General features: G+C 43.6%; 1 protein-coding gene across 2 annotated transcripts in view; it reads right to left on the reverse strand.

The window, feature by feature from the left end:
- Nucleotides 1–1883: 1883 nt before the first annotated feature.
- The window catches only part of LOC124723096 (RNA pseudouridylate synthase domain-containing protein 1-like), a 31375-nt gene continuing 17318 nt past the window's right edge, over nt 1884–15940 (reverse strand). For both annotated transcript variants that reach the window (XR_007006502.1, XR_007006501.1), the window contains exon 5: nt 1884–3415. The gene's annotated coding sequence lies outside the window, so the exon portion shown is untranslated. The remainder of the gene's footprint in view (nt 3416–15940) is intronic.

Below are 15940 nucleotides of genomic sequence, written 5' to 3' on the forward strand. Positions count from 1 at the left end.
TTCTGGAACGAGCTGAGGTCAAAATGAACACAAAACTGTGCCTGAAGCCAAGGTGGTGAAGGGCTCTCACTCATTCGGAAAGTGGCAGGAAGTGTGAACTGCAGCTGCTGAAGCAGGTGACAAAGGGGACGCCGGGATTCCACAGAGAAGAAACGTACATCTCGTATTGGCGGTCAAGAATGTCATCAAAAAAAGGGTCACAGGTTGGGTGGCCTGGCATGGAAGAAAGCCGACACGCATATCTACTGAGCAGGATGTCGCGCCGATATGACAGTGGTAGTTCACCGGCTACTATGTACAGACTCTCAACTGGGCTAGTACGGAAGGCATCAGTGGCGAGACGGATCCCCAAATGGTGGATTGTGTTTAGACGGCGTAAGATAGACAGCCGTGCAGAAGAGTAGACAATGCATCCATAATCCAACTTGGAGTGGACAAGAGATCGATAGAGGCGGAGGAGGACAGTCTGGTCAGCTCCCCAAGAGGTACCACTCAATACATGAAAGATATTGAGGATCGGGTGCAGCATGCAGCCAGGTAGGACATGTGGAGAGACCAACTGAGTTTCCTATCGAATGTAACTGTATCCACGAACGGTAGAGCATTTTGGCCCAGACGTACGGATGGTGGAAGAAATGCCTTGTACTGCCACAAGTTGACACAAACTGATTTGGTACCACAAAAGCAAAAATAATTTATGACACTCCACGAATAGAGACAGTCCAGAAAACGCTGAAGACAGCCTTGCAGGAGACACGTCTGCTGGGAGCTGCAATAAATAGCAAAGTTTACCAGCAATCATTCTTCTCATGAAACATACACAACTGGAACAGGACACTCGAGAAGTGACACGGGTAAACAGAGTACCCTCCACCATAAAACGTAAGGTGGCTTGAATAGTGTAGATACAGATGTAAATAAGAGAAGAAGCAGGCAAAGAAGGCAGGGTCAAGGGTCTTTGAACCAGTATGTGACACGAGAGACCACCGACCAATCCTAGCCACACCTCCCCCTCAACCCCAAAGGTAGATTAAACATTATATCTCAGAATAAAAACCACTGTCATGCAGAAAACGGAGAATCAGTTCAATTTCGCTTGAGTTGGCCACAAATATGAGAGGTAAAGAATTCAGAAGACCATGCTTAACATGGAGGGTCAGGAAGTAGGGGCATTCGACCAGGATGTGTGGGAGGCTTGTTACATAAAAGAATACTTGGGTATTGGGGGCAATATGCAATGGTGGATTCCTTCACACGAGGGAGAATGTCATGCAGCAGTAGTCTCCTTGACAGTGCAGAGTTTATCATAGGGGGCAGTAGCACACCAGATGTCATGCCATCTTTGCGTGAGCAGAGCCCTTAGTCGCACCTACAAATGTGCACCTGGGATTGTGAAAGTGACTGGGGAGGGTGGCATCTAGCTGAACTACTAGACATTTCATTCCCTAGGGTACTTTCAACTTGGGACCCAGAGAAAGGCAATTGGGCAGATAGTATGATTAAGTTCACAGAGAAGGTCACAAATAGCAGATGTCACAGGGTGACAATAGTAAAAGCAGTGAATGGCTTCAAGCGGGCCACGCCAACTCCGGTGCTCAGCAAGCACCGGCTGGCACTGGCAAAAGCACCAGTGCTCTGCTGTGGCACAGGTGGGGTGGGAGAAGGTAAGGAGACAGACACAGCACTGTTGTGGCAATGGCAGGAGAGGAATGTGTTATGACAGCACTTAGTGAGGCGAGTTGAGGTGGTGTTTGGTGAATGGGGCTCTGCCAATCAGTATGTGTCAGGCAGCGTACCAGTAGTAAAATTAATAATAATAATAATAATAATAATAATAATAATAATAATAATAATAATAACAATGCCAATTTTGTGTACAGACAAAAAGAATAGTTTTATTGCACTCCTTATTTTACACTAATTTACAACATTCTTTGTTTATCTTTGGCACCATTTTGAAGCCACTAATTTTCCGATATTTTAACAATCATTTTGGCAGTTGCAAATTTGAAGCATAGCTTCCAACAAAGCATCAGATGAACTTGACCTTGTTTTGTTTTGTTAATACTCATAATTGAAAACATTTGTTCACAAACTAATGTTGTCCCAAGCATAGCTATATATTTCTGGGCAAGGGCGTGAATCCTCGGGAATTCTTGTTGATCAGTGCCTTTATACAATGAAATCAAATCACCATCGTAATGATAATAGCAGTCTGTCAAAACTGAATTGGACTTTAGTTTTATCAGCTCAACTTGGACGCTTGATGGGGCATCCTGTGGGCACACACTGAAAATGGCATCATAAACACTTTGGGTGCAGATTTTACTCAGTTTATGTCTTCATAAGTACCTAAATTCAAGAATTTCAGGAAGGGGAAAATTGTACAAATTTCCTCCCTGAAGCTGGCTTTTAAAAAGCAATGATGCAATATGGAACTTTCAGTATAGTCACACAAAGCACTGATTAATTTATTTTTAGCTTGCAACCCCATGTTGTCTTTCATGACAGCGAGGTTAGCGATATGTTGCTCATCATCCAAGTCTGACTGTAGAAAACCTTTCCTATCAGCGAACAGAGCTATTTCTTGTCTCAAATGAAAAAAAGACAGAGTACTTTTGAGCAACTTAACCATCGTGCAGCGCAATTAAAAAGGCATATCTTTGTGAACTGATTAAATATTCTCCAAGAATCCTTTAAATTCCCGATGATTCAAGCTTTGCTGTCTACAAAACCTCAAAATTTTTCCAACATTATCTACGATGGACCTAACTTGTGGAAAACTTTTGCACTTAGCTGTCCTTGATGTAAAAGACAGTGTACTGTCAAAGCTGGGGGAAGCTCAGAGTCGTGTACTTTTTTTTCATATGTCCTACAAAATCTACCCCTTCCAACAACAATGCAGGGGTCCCATCAGTTGCAATGCTGTATAGGCACTCGAGTAACAACTGTATATTGTTCAAAACCACCTCTACAGCCAGGAAAATATCTTCCCTGACTGTGGTATTTTTCAAAGAAATAACATGCAACAGTTCCTCAGTAACAATGAAATCTTTTTTGAAACCCCTTACAAAAATTGTAAGTTGAGCTATGCTGTGATTGTCAGTGCTCTCATCAAAGGCAATCAAGTACTCTACAAACATACAACATTTACTGCAAAACTGCTCCTTTAATTCTGCACCAATTTCTTGCACTCTTCGAGAAATTGTATGTTCAGACAAGCTTACCGCCTCAAACTGGGCCACTACAGATGGGTGTATTACCTCCAAACACTCTACATTACCTCCAAACACTCTACAAAACACTCTTTTACAAATTAGCCATTCATAAAAGGTCTTCCAGTTTTTGCAGTTTTCAGTGCAATAATGTAGCTTGCTCAAACTGCACTTTCCGGTGTGCAATTCAGCTCACATATCTGCAGAATAACAACAGCAATAATTAACTTTAAAATATTACCACACTAAACAGTCTCATAATTTAGCTTAGCACAATATCTAAAGGGAAATAGTGCAAGTTTCTGTAGATATGAGTACAGTTACAAAAAGGAATATTTTTGTTTTTCTTTTAGAATGAACAATATAAAAGACGCTTACCTCTTGAGATTGTGGCAATTCTGACTTTAATCAGTTCTGTTCAGTCCAATAATCCCCTCGTGTGTTGAGTAATGTTTATTTTCGTAGTGACAGTGCATTTTCAATGCTTGGATATTTACAGTATGGTGGCAAATTAAGCACAGTGCTTTCTCATCAGACTTTAGAAACAAATACAAATCTCCCCACTGAGCATTAAAAAAAGGCACACCTCAATCCGAACCTTTTCTGCTCATGCTGAATACTCACAAGACTGATTCACAGTGTCCCATTTGATAAGATTCCGAACGAACACTTCAGCACACTGAAGACGACACTAAAGCGAGTACTGTCTCTGTCACACACATACTGCTACAGTCACTACGTGGGAGGAAAGAGGGAAGGGAGGAGGAAAAGCACCTGTGCCACTTGCACAAGCACTAAGTGGCCAAATTGGCATGACCTGGCTTAGAGACTGCTCAATGAGTCACAACATATTAAAATGAGGTCACAGGTCTCTGTTAATGGACAGGTCTTCAATAAAACTGAGGTATCTGCTAATGGACATCAGCTATGCCTTAAAAACACTACCCGCTCCAGGGAGGAGATGTGAAAGCATAAGCTATCCTATCCATGGTTTTATAGCTGTCAGTGTAAAATATGGTAGCACCCTTGTACTCCTGAAGAAATGAAAGGGACAGACACCATAAGGTCATTGAAGCGACTGAGACTTTAGTAACTTGACACAGCTTGGTCTCAATTTGTGACCTGGGTACCAACATAGAGAAACTGTGCAAAAATGGGGGGGGGGGGGGGGCAAGGAGGGGGAGTATGGGGAAGGGGGCAGTATATTCTGAGGAGGATAGATCGAGGTCCTGGCAGAGGGAGGGCTGCGTGGCACATTCCAACTGCTAATCCTACTAGAGGGTGGGTGCAGGCAGTTGACGCCCCCTGTATGCAAAAAGATAAGGATATGCTGGATGATCAGGAAATTGTGGAATGGCAATTGCACAGGTAAGCAAGAGTTGGTATCATCAGAACTGAAGAGCAAAGATCCTCATTTCAGCAAGGAGACTGTCTATGTGACTAGTCCAAAAAGCACCAGTGGCCACTCAAACTCCATGATGATGGACTGGGTCTAACAATTTCAGAACCCAAGGCACTACTGAGCCATAGACTTAGCAACAATGGTCCAAGTTGCTGACAAATAGCATGGGGGTGACCAGTAGGCCGACAGAGGTCACTAGCCCATCTATGTCGATCAATAAGAGTGTGATAGAACTCTGGGGGAGGTCATTATTTCAGTCCCACGGAGAGCCAAGAGAAGTACCAATTCTGACCTGAAACAACTGGTATGATAAAAATAGACAAATAAAAATTGGTAGGGACACTCAAAAGCCTCAGTTATTGAGTGTAAGTAAAATTTGATGGCACCAGATGGTATCATATGCCACATGTAGGTCAAAAAAGATTGCAATAAGGTATTTGCAGTTAGAAATAGCCTCCCAGATTGCTGGTCCCAACCTAACCAAATGGTCAGCTGTTGAGCATCTCTGCTGTAAACCACTCTGAAAGTGGGAACAAAAGGCTCTTTGATTCGAAAACCCAGCATAATCAGTGGGTTGCCATCATTTCAAGCAGTTTGCAGAGTATGTTGGTGAGGCTAATCAGAAAGTAGCTGTCAATGAACAGTGAGTGTTTGCCTGCATAAAAGCTCTCAACCGGGCTAGTGTAAACGTGTTCCACAATGGTGGGATGTACTACGACAGTGCAATATGGACAGACGTGCAGATGGATAAATGAAACAGCCATAGACTAGTTTCGAACAGTCAAGAGCTTGGCGCAAACAGAGGGAAGGTCATCTGATCCACTCCCCAGGACGTACCGATAAGGTGTTCAGCATGTTGCTCTGACATACCAGTACAGAGCCCATCCTAAAGGGAGAGACTTGGTATAGCTGTGGGTCTTTGGTGGTCCAGAAGACTACACAGTTTGGTCACACCTGGGATGAAGAGGCATACATTCCCAGGGAGAGATATAGTGGTCTTAGCATTCCTTTTTAACACATTTAATTAGAAAGTGAGCCTTAGCACGAAGTCGTTTAAAAGTGGTAAGGTTGGCCTGATGCAGGGCTCTTCAGCGATCCTGAATACCTACTGCAATGTCTCTCTGGTCACCAAGGCATCAGCCGGCGGTGGAGGGGAACTGTAGAGAAGGGACAAGCAGTTTCCGCAGCGTGGGTGATCGCATTAGAGGTGTCTTGCACAACCTTGTCAATGCAATCCAACAGATAGGGGGCGACGGTAACAGCAGATACATACAAATGCCAATTGGCTCTTCAAACCATCCAATGTGGTAGTCGGTCAACCTGGCACTGACTAGGAAGCGACACTATCACCGGAAAGTGGTCACTATAACAAAGATTGACATGCAGTGACCAATGTAATGAAGCGATGCAGCTGGGGGAAGAGATTATTTGGTTGATAGCTGAAAAGGTGTCATTGGCAGCACTGAAGTGGGTACAAGTACTATCACTGATGAGACAAGGTTATTGATCAGTAAGAAGTTGGCCAATTACAAGAAAATGAAACGGTACTTCCCCACATGGACTGGTGTGCAATGAAGTCGTGTAGCAGAAGAGAATGGGGGGGGGGGGGGGGGGAAGTTAAGTGGTCTGCCTGCAGGTAAATAAACTTTGCAAATGGCGATTGTGGAGGTCGTTTGCACCAGCACCACTATTGCTTCCAACATGGTATGAAGGGAAATCCACTCACTGACATCTGTGTGAACCAATGAATACACCCCCATCCAGATGCACTCTCAGGGCCAGCACGGGTCTGACAAAATGCACAATAACCACTGTGTGTTGAGGAATGGTCACCAGTGAAGCATGTTTCTTGCAGAGCAACAGTTCCACTGAATGGTCAAGTTTTTAGTCTCATTTTTTCCCCTCTTCCTCCTTCACTGTCTTTGGTGGCTGCTTTTGCTTCAATCCTAGGGAGGTGTTGTGCCTCTGATCTGTAAGTCTGTGGAGAGAGGGTTTCTGAGAGGGAGCTTTCTCAATGGTAGATGCTGGATGAAGAAGCTGCTTCTCTGGGCAGGTTCTAGAAGTGATTCCTGATGAGAGGTGGGTGATGGGATAACTGGTCTGGAAAAAATTGAGGTAGTGATGGAGATGGCTGTGACTTTCGCATGATTGGTCATCATATCAGTAAGTAGGTGTCCAGTTCTTTTCTTTTTTTTCCCCCAGTATACGACAGTCTTTTCCGTCTTGGAAACTCGGCAAACTGGTGAAAGTGGAGGATGGTGTTCCATGCAACTGATACATGATGGTGGTTGTTCATAAGATTTACCCACATGGAGTCATTATCCACAGTTGCTGCATTTTGGTCTGCCATGCAGTGGTATGACATATGACCAAAGCATATGTGTCAGAGGCACCTCATGAGTGATGGGACATAAGGTTTGACATCACACCTGTACACTATGACTAACTTTTTGTGAAAATACATTGCCTTCAAAGGAATCTGAGGAATATGACTCCTTGGACCATATTCATCTTGTGTGGGGCAATGATCACTGATATATCACGAAGACTATCACATACCTGAAAAGCTGTAGATTGTGCAGCAGAGGAGGCTTTAATCAATAGCAATCCACTGCACATTTTTCCCAAATATTCAAACTTCTCCAAATTTATGTTCAATACATTGTTGCAGTAAAAGTACCCCATCAGTTTGAGTACATACAAAGTATTGGATAATTTTTTTCACTCCCAGACGTCTGGCTTGTCCCTCTTTCCAGGGTATGGAAAGCAGCAAGGTTATTAAGTATCCACACTGAAATGTCTATACCTGTCTGATGAGATGGTTGGATCAGAATGGCCATGGTCTTCATGTAATGTGATATGTCTAATGTGCAAAATATCCACCCTGATGCCACCTCCCCCAATCAAGGGCTATCCCCGTGGGCCCCAAACAGATACAGCAAAGGCCATCTGGCAAGATAGGCATTGCTGAGAGTCCTGATGTCCCAAGAAGATGGATATCTACTCCTTGGCATGTGTGAGAAGCTAGCAGCTCAGGCATCAGTAGTGTGATCCCCATGTTGTCAGAGCGCTCAACCAGAAAGGTACATAATGACCCTATCAGATCAGCCACCATGTTGGCTTTGAGGTGCATATAGCAGTCTATGCAGATACTGTGGGCAGATGACATTCAACACTGCATGCAAAAGGTGCTATTTGAGATGTTCTTCTCAGTTAGTCTACACAACAAGAAAAATTTGCAAAATGAAGATGAAACCCAGAAGGGAACCAGGAATTACTTCAGGCAAAAGGTGAAGTTAGGTAAATGAATGAATATTCCAAGAAGAAAGGAAAGCAGAACGTAGAGAATAGGTGGTCAACATAAAGGCTGCCACAATAAAAAGGAGAGTAAGGAATGGAATGATAGAGATGAGAGATTGCAACACAGAACAGGAAGTAGGTGTTGCAATAGCCTGGGGTCCCTGCTTGCCACAAACACACTCACAAAAGAATGGTGAGCCCCCGAGAGGCTTTCACTGCTGGACTGTTCCCACACAGATTCAAATTTAGGCAATAATGCCTTTATTCAAGAGTGGTAATAGGTATAAAATTGAAAATTACTGACCCATATCACTGCTTTCAGCAGTTTCAGTATTTGGCAGACAGATGAAGCAACAAATCACCAAGTACTTCAACGGCTACAAGCTACTAAATAGTAATCAGTATGGATTTCGAAACAACAATAACGGATTACACAAATGGAATAATTATAAATAGAAATAACAACAATAGTATTGTAGGAGTTATTTCAGATCTTTGTAAGGCTTTCAATACTGAGCCAGGAATTTCTTTTAGACAATGTGGAAGCAACAGGAATAAAAGATTATAGTAAACAAGTGGTTTCATTTGCAAAATAGATCACAGATTGTGGAACTCACATCAGTTCATTTTGATTATAAAATCAAATTAGTATCTGATGCAAAGAAAGTCAAAATAAGTGTACCACAGGGAAGTATGTTAAGCCCCTTTCTATTCATTATTGGTATAAAAGACATACAGACCTCAGAACCCGCAGCTAAAATCTTTTTTTTTTTTGCAGATGACACTTGGATAATAGTGAGCAATTTTGAGGCATCTCTGTCTGTAACAACTGATCAAGTCCTCAAGTCACTGCAGTCACGATTCAATGCCAATAGGCTGACAGTGTGAAGAACACAAATTACATTCAGTATGGAAAAAATGTATCAAACCCAGGGTCTCCTTATGGCACTGTTTGGAAATGAATTGGAAAGAGTATGATGAACAAAACTTTTAGGAATATATGCTGAGCAAGAAAAACTGGAAAAACCATGTTATAAAACTCTCCAAAGATTCAGTTTGGTGTGTATTCCTCTGTGAATCATTTCATGGGGTCTGTGCCACACTCGAACCCTACCCTCAGCTCTTACCGACTGAAATCAGGACTCATCTGATACAGTCTTGAGCTCAGGAGAGGCACTGCAGGCAATGTTGTGCAGTTAACAAAGGCACTCACGTCAGTCGTCTGTTGCCATAGTGTGTTTAAGCCAATTTTTGCCCCACTGTCCTAATAGATATGTTCGTCATACATCCCACATTGACTTCAGTGGTTATTTCATGGAATATTGCTTGTCTGTTAGCACTGACATCTACCCAAATGCCACTGCTCTCAGTTCTTAAGCGAAGGCAGTGGGCCACTGCATTGCCCCTGGTCAGAACACAGAGGATCTCTGAGAACTGAATTCCCTAAAGATTTCTGTAACAGAATGCCCCATGTGTGTAACTCTAGCTACCATTTCATGTTCAAAATCTGTTAATTCCAGTCATGTACCCATTATCACAACAGAAACCTTTTCACATGAATCTCCAGAATACAAATGACGGACAGCTCCACCAATGCACTGCCCTTTTATACATTCTGTACGTGATATTACTGCCATCTGTATACGTGCATATCGCTACCCCATGACTTGTCACCATAGTGCAGAGGTACCTAAAAACCTAAACTTCGTCCAAACAGATCATGAAGGCCCAATGATACCAACTGGTCGCCATGTCATCCTCAGACCACAGGCATCACTGGATGCGGACATGGAGGGGCATGTGGTCAACACACCGCTCTCCCGGCCGTATGTCGGTTTACGGGACTGGAGCTGCTACTTCTCAGTCAAGTAGCTCCTTAGTTTGCCTCACAAGGGCTGAGTGCACCCTGCTTGCCAAAAGCACTGGGTAGACTGGATGGTCACCCATCCAAGTGCTAGCCCAGCCCAACAGTACTTAACTTCGGTGATCTGACAGAAACCAGTGTTACCACTGCGCACGGCCGTTGGCATAGTGCAGAAGTACCTGTCCTCCAATAAAATTGAATTTTGTAAGTCAATTACTTCTAATTGCATTGCAGCTGACACATCATCAAGTACGACTGAAAAAGGAACACTAAACAATTGTAACTGCATCTCCAGAAAGTTTAGTTTTTGGAACTGTGACTCAAAACTATCTATTAGCTGATTAACTATATGTCCACAGTTTACAAAAGATATGTCAGAAGTTAACTTTAGAGAATCAACACAAATGAAAACATCAGATTTCTGTTCTCCATCAACACTTCAAATAGAGCTTATCTCTGAATGTGTACTATGATCAGAGCAATTTTGTCACATTATTAGTGTTAAGCAATTATTTCAACTTGATGAGCCTCCCTAGTTTGTCATGCCCCATGTACTATCAACAAATCTTTCTCCTATAGTGACACATTCAGTATATTTAGATAAATCATCATATCAGCCAGAAAAGCATGGGCAACATCCATTTTGATTCTCTGTGGCAAGGAATTTGTTTCACTTTCCCATCTAAAAACATTGCAATTTCCTAAATAAATAAAAAAGGTCAATATCTCAAAGAAACCCTTTGAACTGATGATGGATAACACCAACCTTGCATACACAATTCATTACAATGTCCATTACACCCACGTTTCCTTTTCAAAGTCGCTCTTAAGTTTACTTTTTAACCCTGCTGATACCCAACCATTTGTGGTACACTGTTTGTGGCCACAGAATGAAGATTTCTCACAGAATGTTCTTGCTATCAACTGACTCTCACATGACTTCAAAAATGTTGAGCCCTCTTGTCATGTAATCCAGTGGTACCACTTCTCAATAATTTGCATGTCTACAACATGTATAACAATAGCAAGTAGAGCACATTCACATGCATCTGTGCTCTCACTGAGGGTGAGAGAAAATGCTGTGGGACCTTGAGCTTTATTGCTGAGTTGTGGCTCCAGATCACCTCCCATGTCGAGGATTCAATGGGATGCCTTTTGCTTTGAGAGAAAAAAACCATCAAAAGTTGCTAATCCCCTTGGGACTACTCATTCTTCTATTGCTACCAGAAATGACTTAATGGGAGGTCCCAAACAGAATGTTTTGCCAGTCAGTGCTATGATGAGGACTACTTTATAAATTGCACGAATTACGGCTTCATTTAGGTTTTCTTCATCAGCATTCAGATGAAATGAATAAACACATTACAGTAGTACACGAAGTTTTTTTAGAGTTCTAAAAAAATCCTCAATCACAATTTTTTTTAACTTACATCTTCCTGTATACTGCTCTTCAAATTGGAAACCATTTCCTTGTGAACAGGCCCTTCTATTCAATTGTAATGGCACTGTAAATTTTATTTCTTTGCAGAAACAAGCATTTTGCAAGACACCACGCACTGTGGGCGTCCACCTCCGACACTAAAGATACATTTCCTCTAATGAAGCAGGCAGTGGGCTTCAGCGAGTAGATCATTACACATCCCCAAGAACTAAAAAGGACAGTCATGAATCTGTTTACTTGAAGGGACAGAGTTACTCATTTTGTTTTGCTTTACGGCGCAGAAATAACTGGGGTCTTACACCCCCAAGTCAAAACTATACAACACTAAGACACAGAGGAGTTAAAAAAGACTATATGTCAATTCCAAGTGACATAAGAGAAGACAGCTAAAAACTGGGATGTGGAGAAAGGGCTACAAAAGAGACAATACAGAAACAGAGGTCCAAAACTAAAAATTAAATGGCCTTTGCCATATTGCTCTGACAAATAAAAAGTAAAACGCAATTGACAGCTCGCACGTCATTTGCTAAAACAGCCAATAACTCAGATGGCAAACCCACGTGGGAACGTAAACGGTTAAAAAATGGGCATTCCATCAGGAGGTGGTGGACAGTTAAAACTTGGGCACAATGTGTACAAAGTGGTGGGGGAGCGCCACTTATCAAATTACGATGGCTAAAAAGGCAGTGTCCAATACACAACCTAGTTAAAATGACCTCCTCCTGGTGGGAGGGCCGAGGGGAGGGCATCCAAGCTGCTGGGAGAGGCTTAATAAGCCAGAGTTTATCCCCATGAAGGGAGGACCAATGGCGATGCCAAAAGGACACCACCTTCTGACAGATGGCAATACACAGATCACTGGAGGGAATATAGGAACTAGTGGGCTGAAATATGAGGACTACAGCCTTGGCAGCAGTGTCAGCAGTCTCGTTTCCTGGCAGACCAACATGACCAGGAACCCACATAAACATCACAGTGGCTCAACCAAGAGTGATCAAGTGACAGTTTTCCTGGACCTGTTGCAGTAAGGGATGAGTGGTGTACAGCACAAGTAGACTTTGAAGGGCACTGAGTGAGTTTGAGCAGAGGACACAATTGCAAAGCCTCTGTCACCGGATGTACTGCATAGCCTGATACAGGGTGAAGAGTTCGGCTGTAAATACTGAGCAGTGTGCCGGAAGCTGATATCGAAAGACATGGGCACCAATGACGAAGGCACACCCGACACCATGGTCAGTCCAAGAGCCATCAGTGTATACAGAAGCACTATCACTAAGTTCCATGCGAAGGTTGTGAAACTGAATGCGATAGAGCGAGAATAGAGTAGCATCCTTAGGAAGCGAATGAGGGCCAAGGTTAACACAGGCTGCTTCACAAAGTCAAAGTGGTGAAGGGATCACACCCACTGGTAAAGTTGCAGTTAGTGCGAAATTAAGCCACCGGACCAAGTGGCGAAGGCGGACTCCAGGAGGTAACAGAGAAGAGGAATGCACCCCATACTGGCAATCAAAGGAATCATCGAACAAAGAGGCATAGGATGGGTGGCCATGCATGGCAGACAAACGGTATGCATACCTGTTCAGGAGAAAGCCACAACGGTAGGACAGTGGCAGTTCAACAGCTTCAGCATACCGGTGGTCAAACGGCTGCCACAATGGTGGACAGCATTGAGACAGCGTAAGAGGGACGGAGGTGCGGATTCATAAACAAAGCACCCGTAGTCAAGTTTCGAACGGACAAGGGACCGGTACAAACGGACGAGGGTGCCTCGACTGACACTCCAGGATGTACCACTGAGGACACGTAGGACACTGAGGGACCGTGTACAGTGGGCTACCAGGTAAGACACATGGGAGGACCAAGAGTGTTTCCTATCGAGCATGAGCCCCAGGAATTTCGTAGTTTCAACGAATGGAAGAGCAACAGGCCCAAGATGTAAAGATGGTGCGAGAAACCAACTGCACCACCAGATATTCATACAGACAGTTTTGTCAGTGGAAAAACAAAAGCAACTGTCGATGCTCCATGAGTGAAGACGATCAAGACATCGCTGAAGATGAAACTTCCTGGCAGATTAAAACTGTATGCCGGACCGAGACTCGAACTCGGGACCTTTGCCTTTTGCAGGCAAGTGCTCTGGTGGCAGGCAGGCTGATAGTGGGAAGAGCTCGAAATTTCTGCAAAATGGCAGCCCAAGGTGGTGCAGATAGCAATATGGTCCACGATGACATCATCCACTACTGTCAGACCAGAAATTGGCAAATGGCTCAGAGAGCCGGCGCAGGTTGGCCCACATGACAGAGGAAGTGGTGGAACTGTTAAAAGAGCTAATGAATGAAAGCTAGCTAGCTTTTTTGCTATTGCAAAGAACGCAACGACACTGTGCATACATCTGTTTATAATGAATGCAGTTTGACATCATAGGACGATGGTTGAAATGTGGATAGCACGTATCTGCGTGCAAATTGCATTGTGACATGCCTCAGTCCACCAAGGACTGGAACACAGCGTGGTAAAGAGGAAGTGCGAGGAATGGAATTTTCTGCAGCAGTAATGATAATGTTTGTGAGATATTCCACCTGGTCATCACAACTGGGGAAATCTTGTTCTCTGAAGGTTGCCAGGGAGGATTAATGCCACCAGTCAGCCTTAGTAAGCTGCCATTTGGGTGTGCACGCAGGGGGGGGGGGGGGGGGTTGTAGGAATCAGCAAATGGATAGCACATGGGAAATGGTCACTTGAGTAGGTGTCAGAAAGAATGAACCATTCAAGATGATGGGCAAGATGGACAATGTGGAAGGATAGGTCCAAATGGGGATAGGTGTGCGAGGAGTCAGAAAGGAATGTGGGTGCTCCAGTTTTAAGACAGAAGAGGTTGAGTTGATTAAGAAGATCGGCCAAGAGGGTACCCCAAAGGGAATGATGCACACTGAAGTCACCGAGTAGCAGAAATGGGTGAGGTAGCTGCTCAATAAGCTGAAGGAAGTCTGCCCTGGTGACACTGAATGATGGAGGGATATAAAGGGTACGAGGGCACTCCGAAAGAAATGCACACTAACTTTTTTATTTATCCATCTTTATTCTACATGTTTGAAAGTTTTACAGTGTGTAGATACATCCTTTAGGAACAATATTTTCATTTCTCCACATAATGTCCATCCCTCTCAACTGCCTTACGCCATCTTGGAACCAGCACCTGTATACCTGCACGGTAAAATTCTGGACCAACCTGTTGGAGCCACTGTTTTGCAACGTGTACAAGCGAGTCGTCATCTTCAAACCTTGTTCCACAAAGAGAGTCTTTCAGTTTCCCAAATAGACGATAGTCACACGGAGCCAGGTCAGGACTGTAAGGCAGGTGTTTCAGTGTTGTCCATCCTAGTTTTGTGATCGCTTCCATGGTTTTTGACTGACATATGGTCGTGCATTGCTGTGCAACAGCAAAACATCCTGCTTTTGCTGATGTGGTCGAACACGATTCAGTCGAGCTTGAAGTTTCTTCAGTGTCATCACATATGCATCAGAATTTATGGTGGTTCCACTTGGCATGATGACCACAAGCAAGAGTCCTTCGGAATCAAAAGCACAGTAGCTATAACTTTTCCAGCAGAAGGTGTGGTTCTGAATTTTTTTTTCTTGGGCGAATTTGCATGACGCCACTCCATTGATTGCCTCTTCGTCACTGGTGAAAAATGATGGAGCCATGTTTCATCACCTGTCACAATTCTTCCAAGAAATTCATCTCCACCATTCTCGTACAGTTCCAAAAGTTCGCTGCATATCGTTTTTCTTGTTTCTTGGTGAGCCACTGTCAACATCCTGGGAATCCACCTGGCACAAACCTTTTTTAATGCCAACACTTTCACTATTCTGCAAACACTTCCTTCCCCTATCCCAATGTAGTGTGACAATTCGTTCACTGTGATGCGTCTGTCAGCAGTCACCAATTCGTTAACACTCTGCATGTTGTCTGGAGCATGTGCAGTACGAGGCCTGCTGCTGCGAGGACAATCCTCAATACTGCCGTACCCGCTTTCATCACGTAACCTGCTTGCCCACCGACTAACTGTACTGTGATCGACAGCAGCATCTCCATACACCTTTTTCAACCTCTTGTGGATGTTTCCCACTGTCTCGTTTTCACAGCACAGGAATTCTATGACAGCATGTTGCTTCTGACGAATGTCAAGTGTAGCAGCCATCTTGAAGACATGCTGTGACGACACCACTCATGGGAACAGGTTGAACTAAGGTTGAAAACAAGCGGGAAGGATGTATCTACACACTGTAAAACTTTCACAAGTGCAGAATGAAAACTGTATTTTTACAAAAATAGTGTGCATTTCTTTTGGAGTGACCCTCGTACAAAGGGAAAATGTTAGGTGTGGAAGGAAAAGGCGAACAGCTAAAGGTTGAAGATGGGTAGTCAGGGAGATGGGCTGACTATGATCATCAAACCATATGAGCAGCACGATGCCCCCATGTGACGGAATGCTCTGCCTTCAGGAAACAAAATTGTGTCCTCACGACCTCTTTGAGCTTTCATATTTCCTCCCAGTTTGTTTTGACCTTCCCCTTGAGGTCGTCAAGGGGAAGGTCAAAACAAACTGGGAGGAAATGTGAAAGCTTAAAGAGGTCATGAGGACACAATTTTGTTTCCTGAAGGCAGAGTATAAGGGGACACTGTGATGCCAAAAGCAGCCGTAAATCCTCTTTAT

This window comes from Schistocerca piceifrons, chromosome X (assembly GCF_021461385.2).
Source record: "Schistocerca piceifrons isolate TAMUIC-IGC-003096 chromosome X, iqSchPice1.1, whole genome shotgun sequence".
Classification (NCBI taxonomy): Eukaryota; Metazoa; Arthropoda; class Insecta; order Orthoptera; family Acrididae; genus Schistocerca; species Schistocerca piceifrons.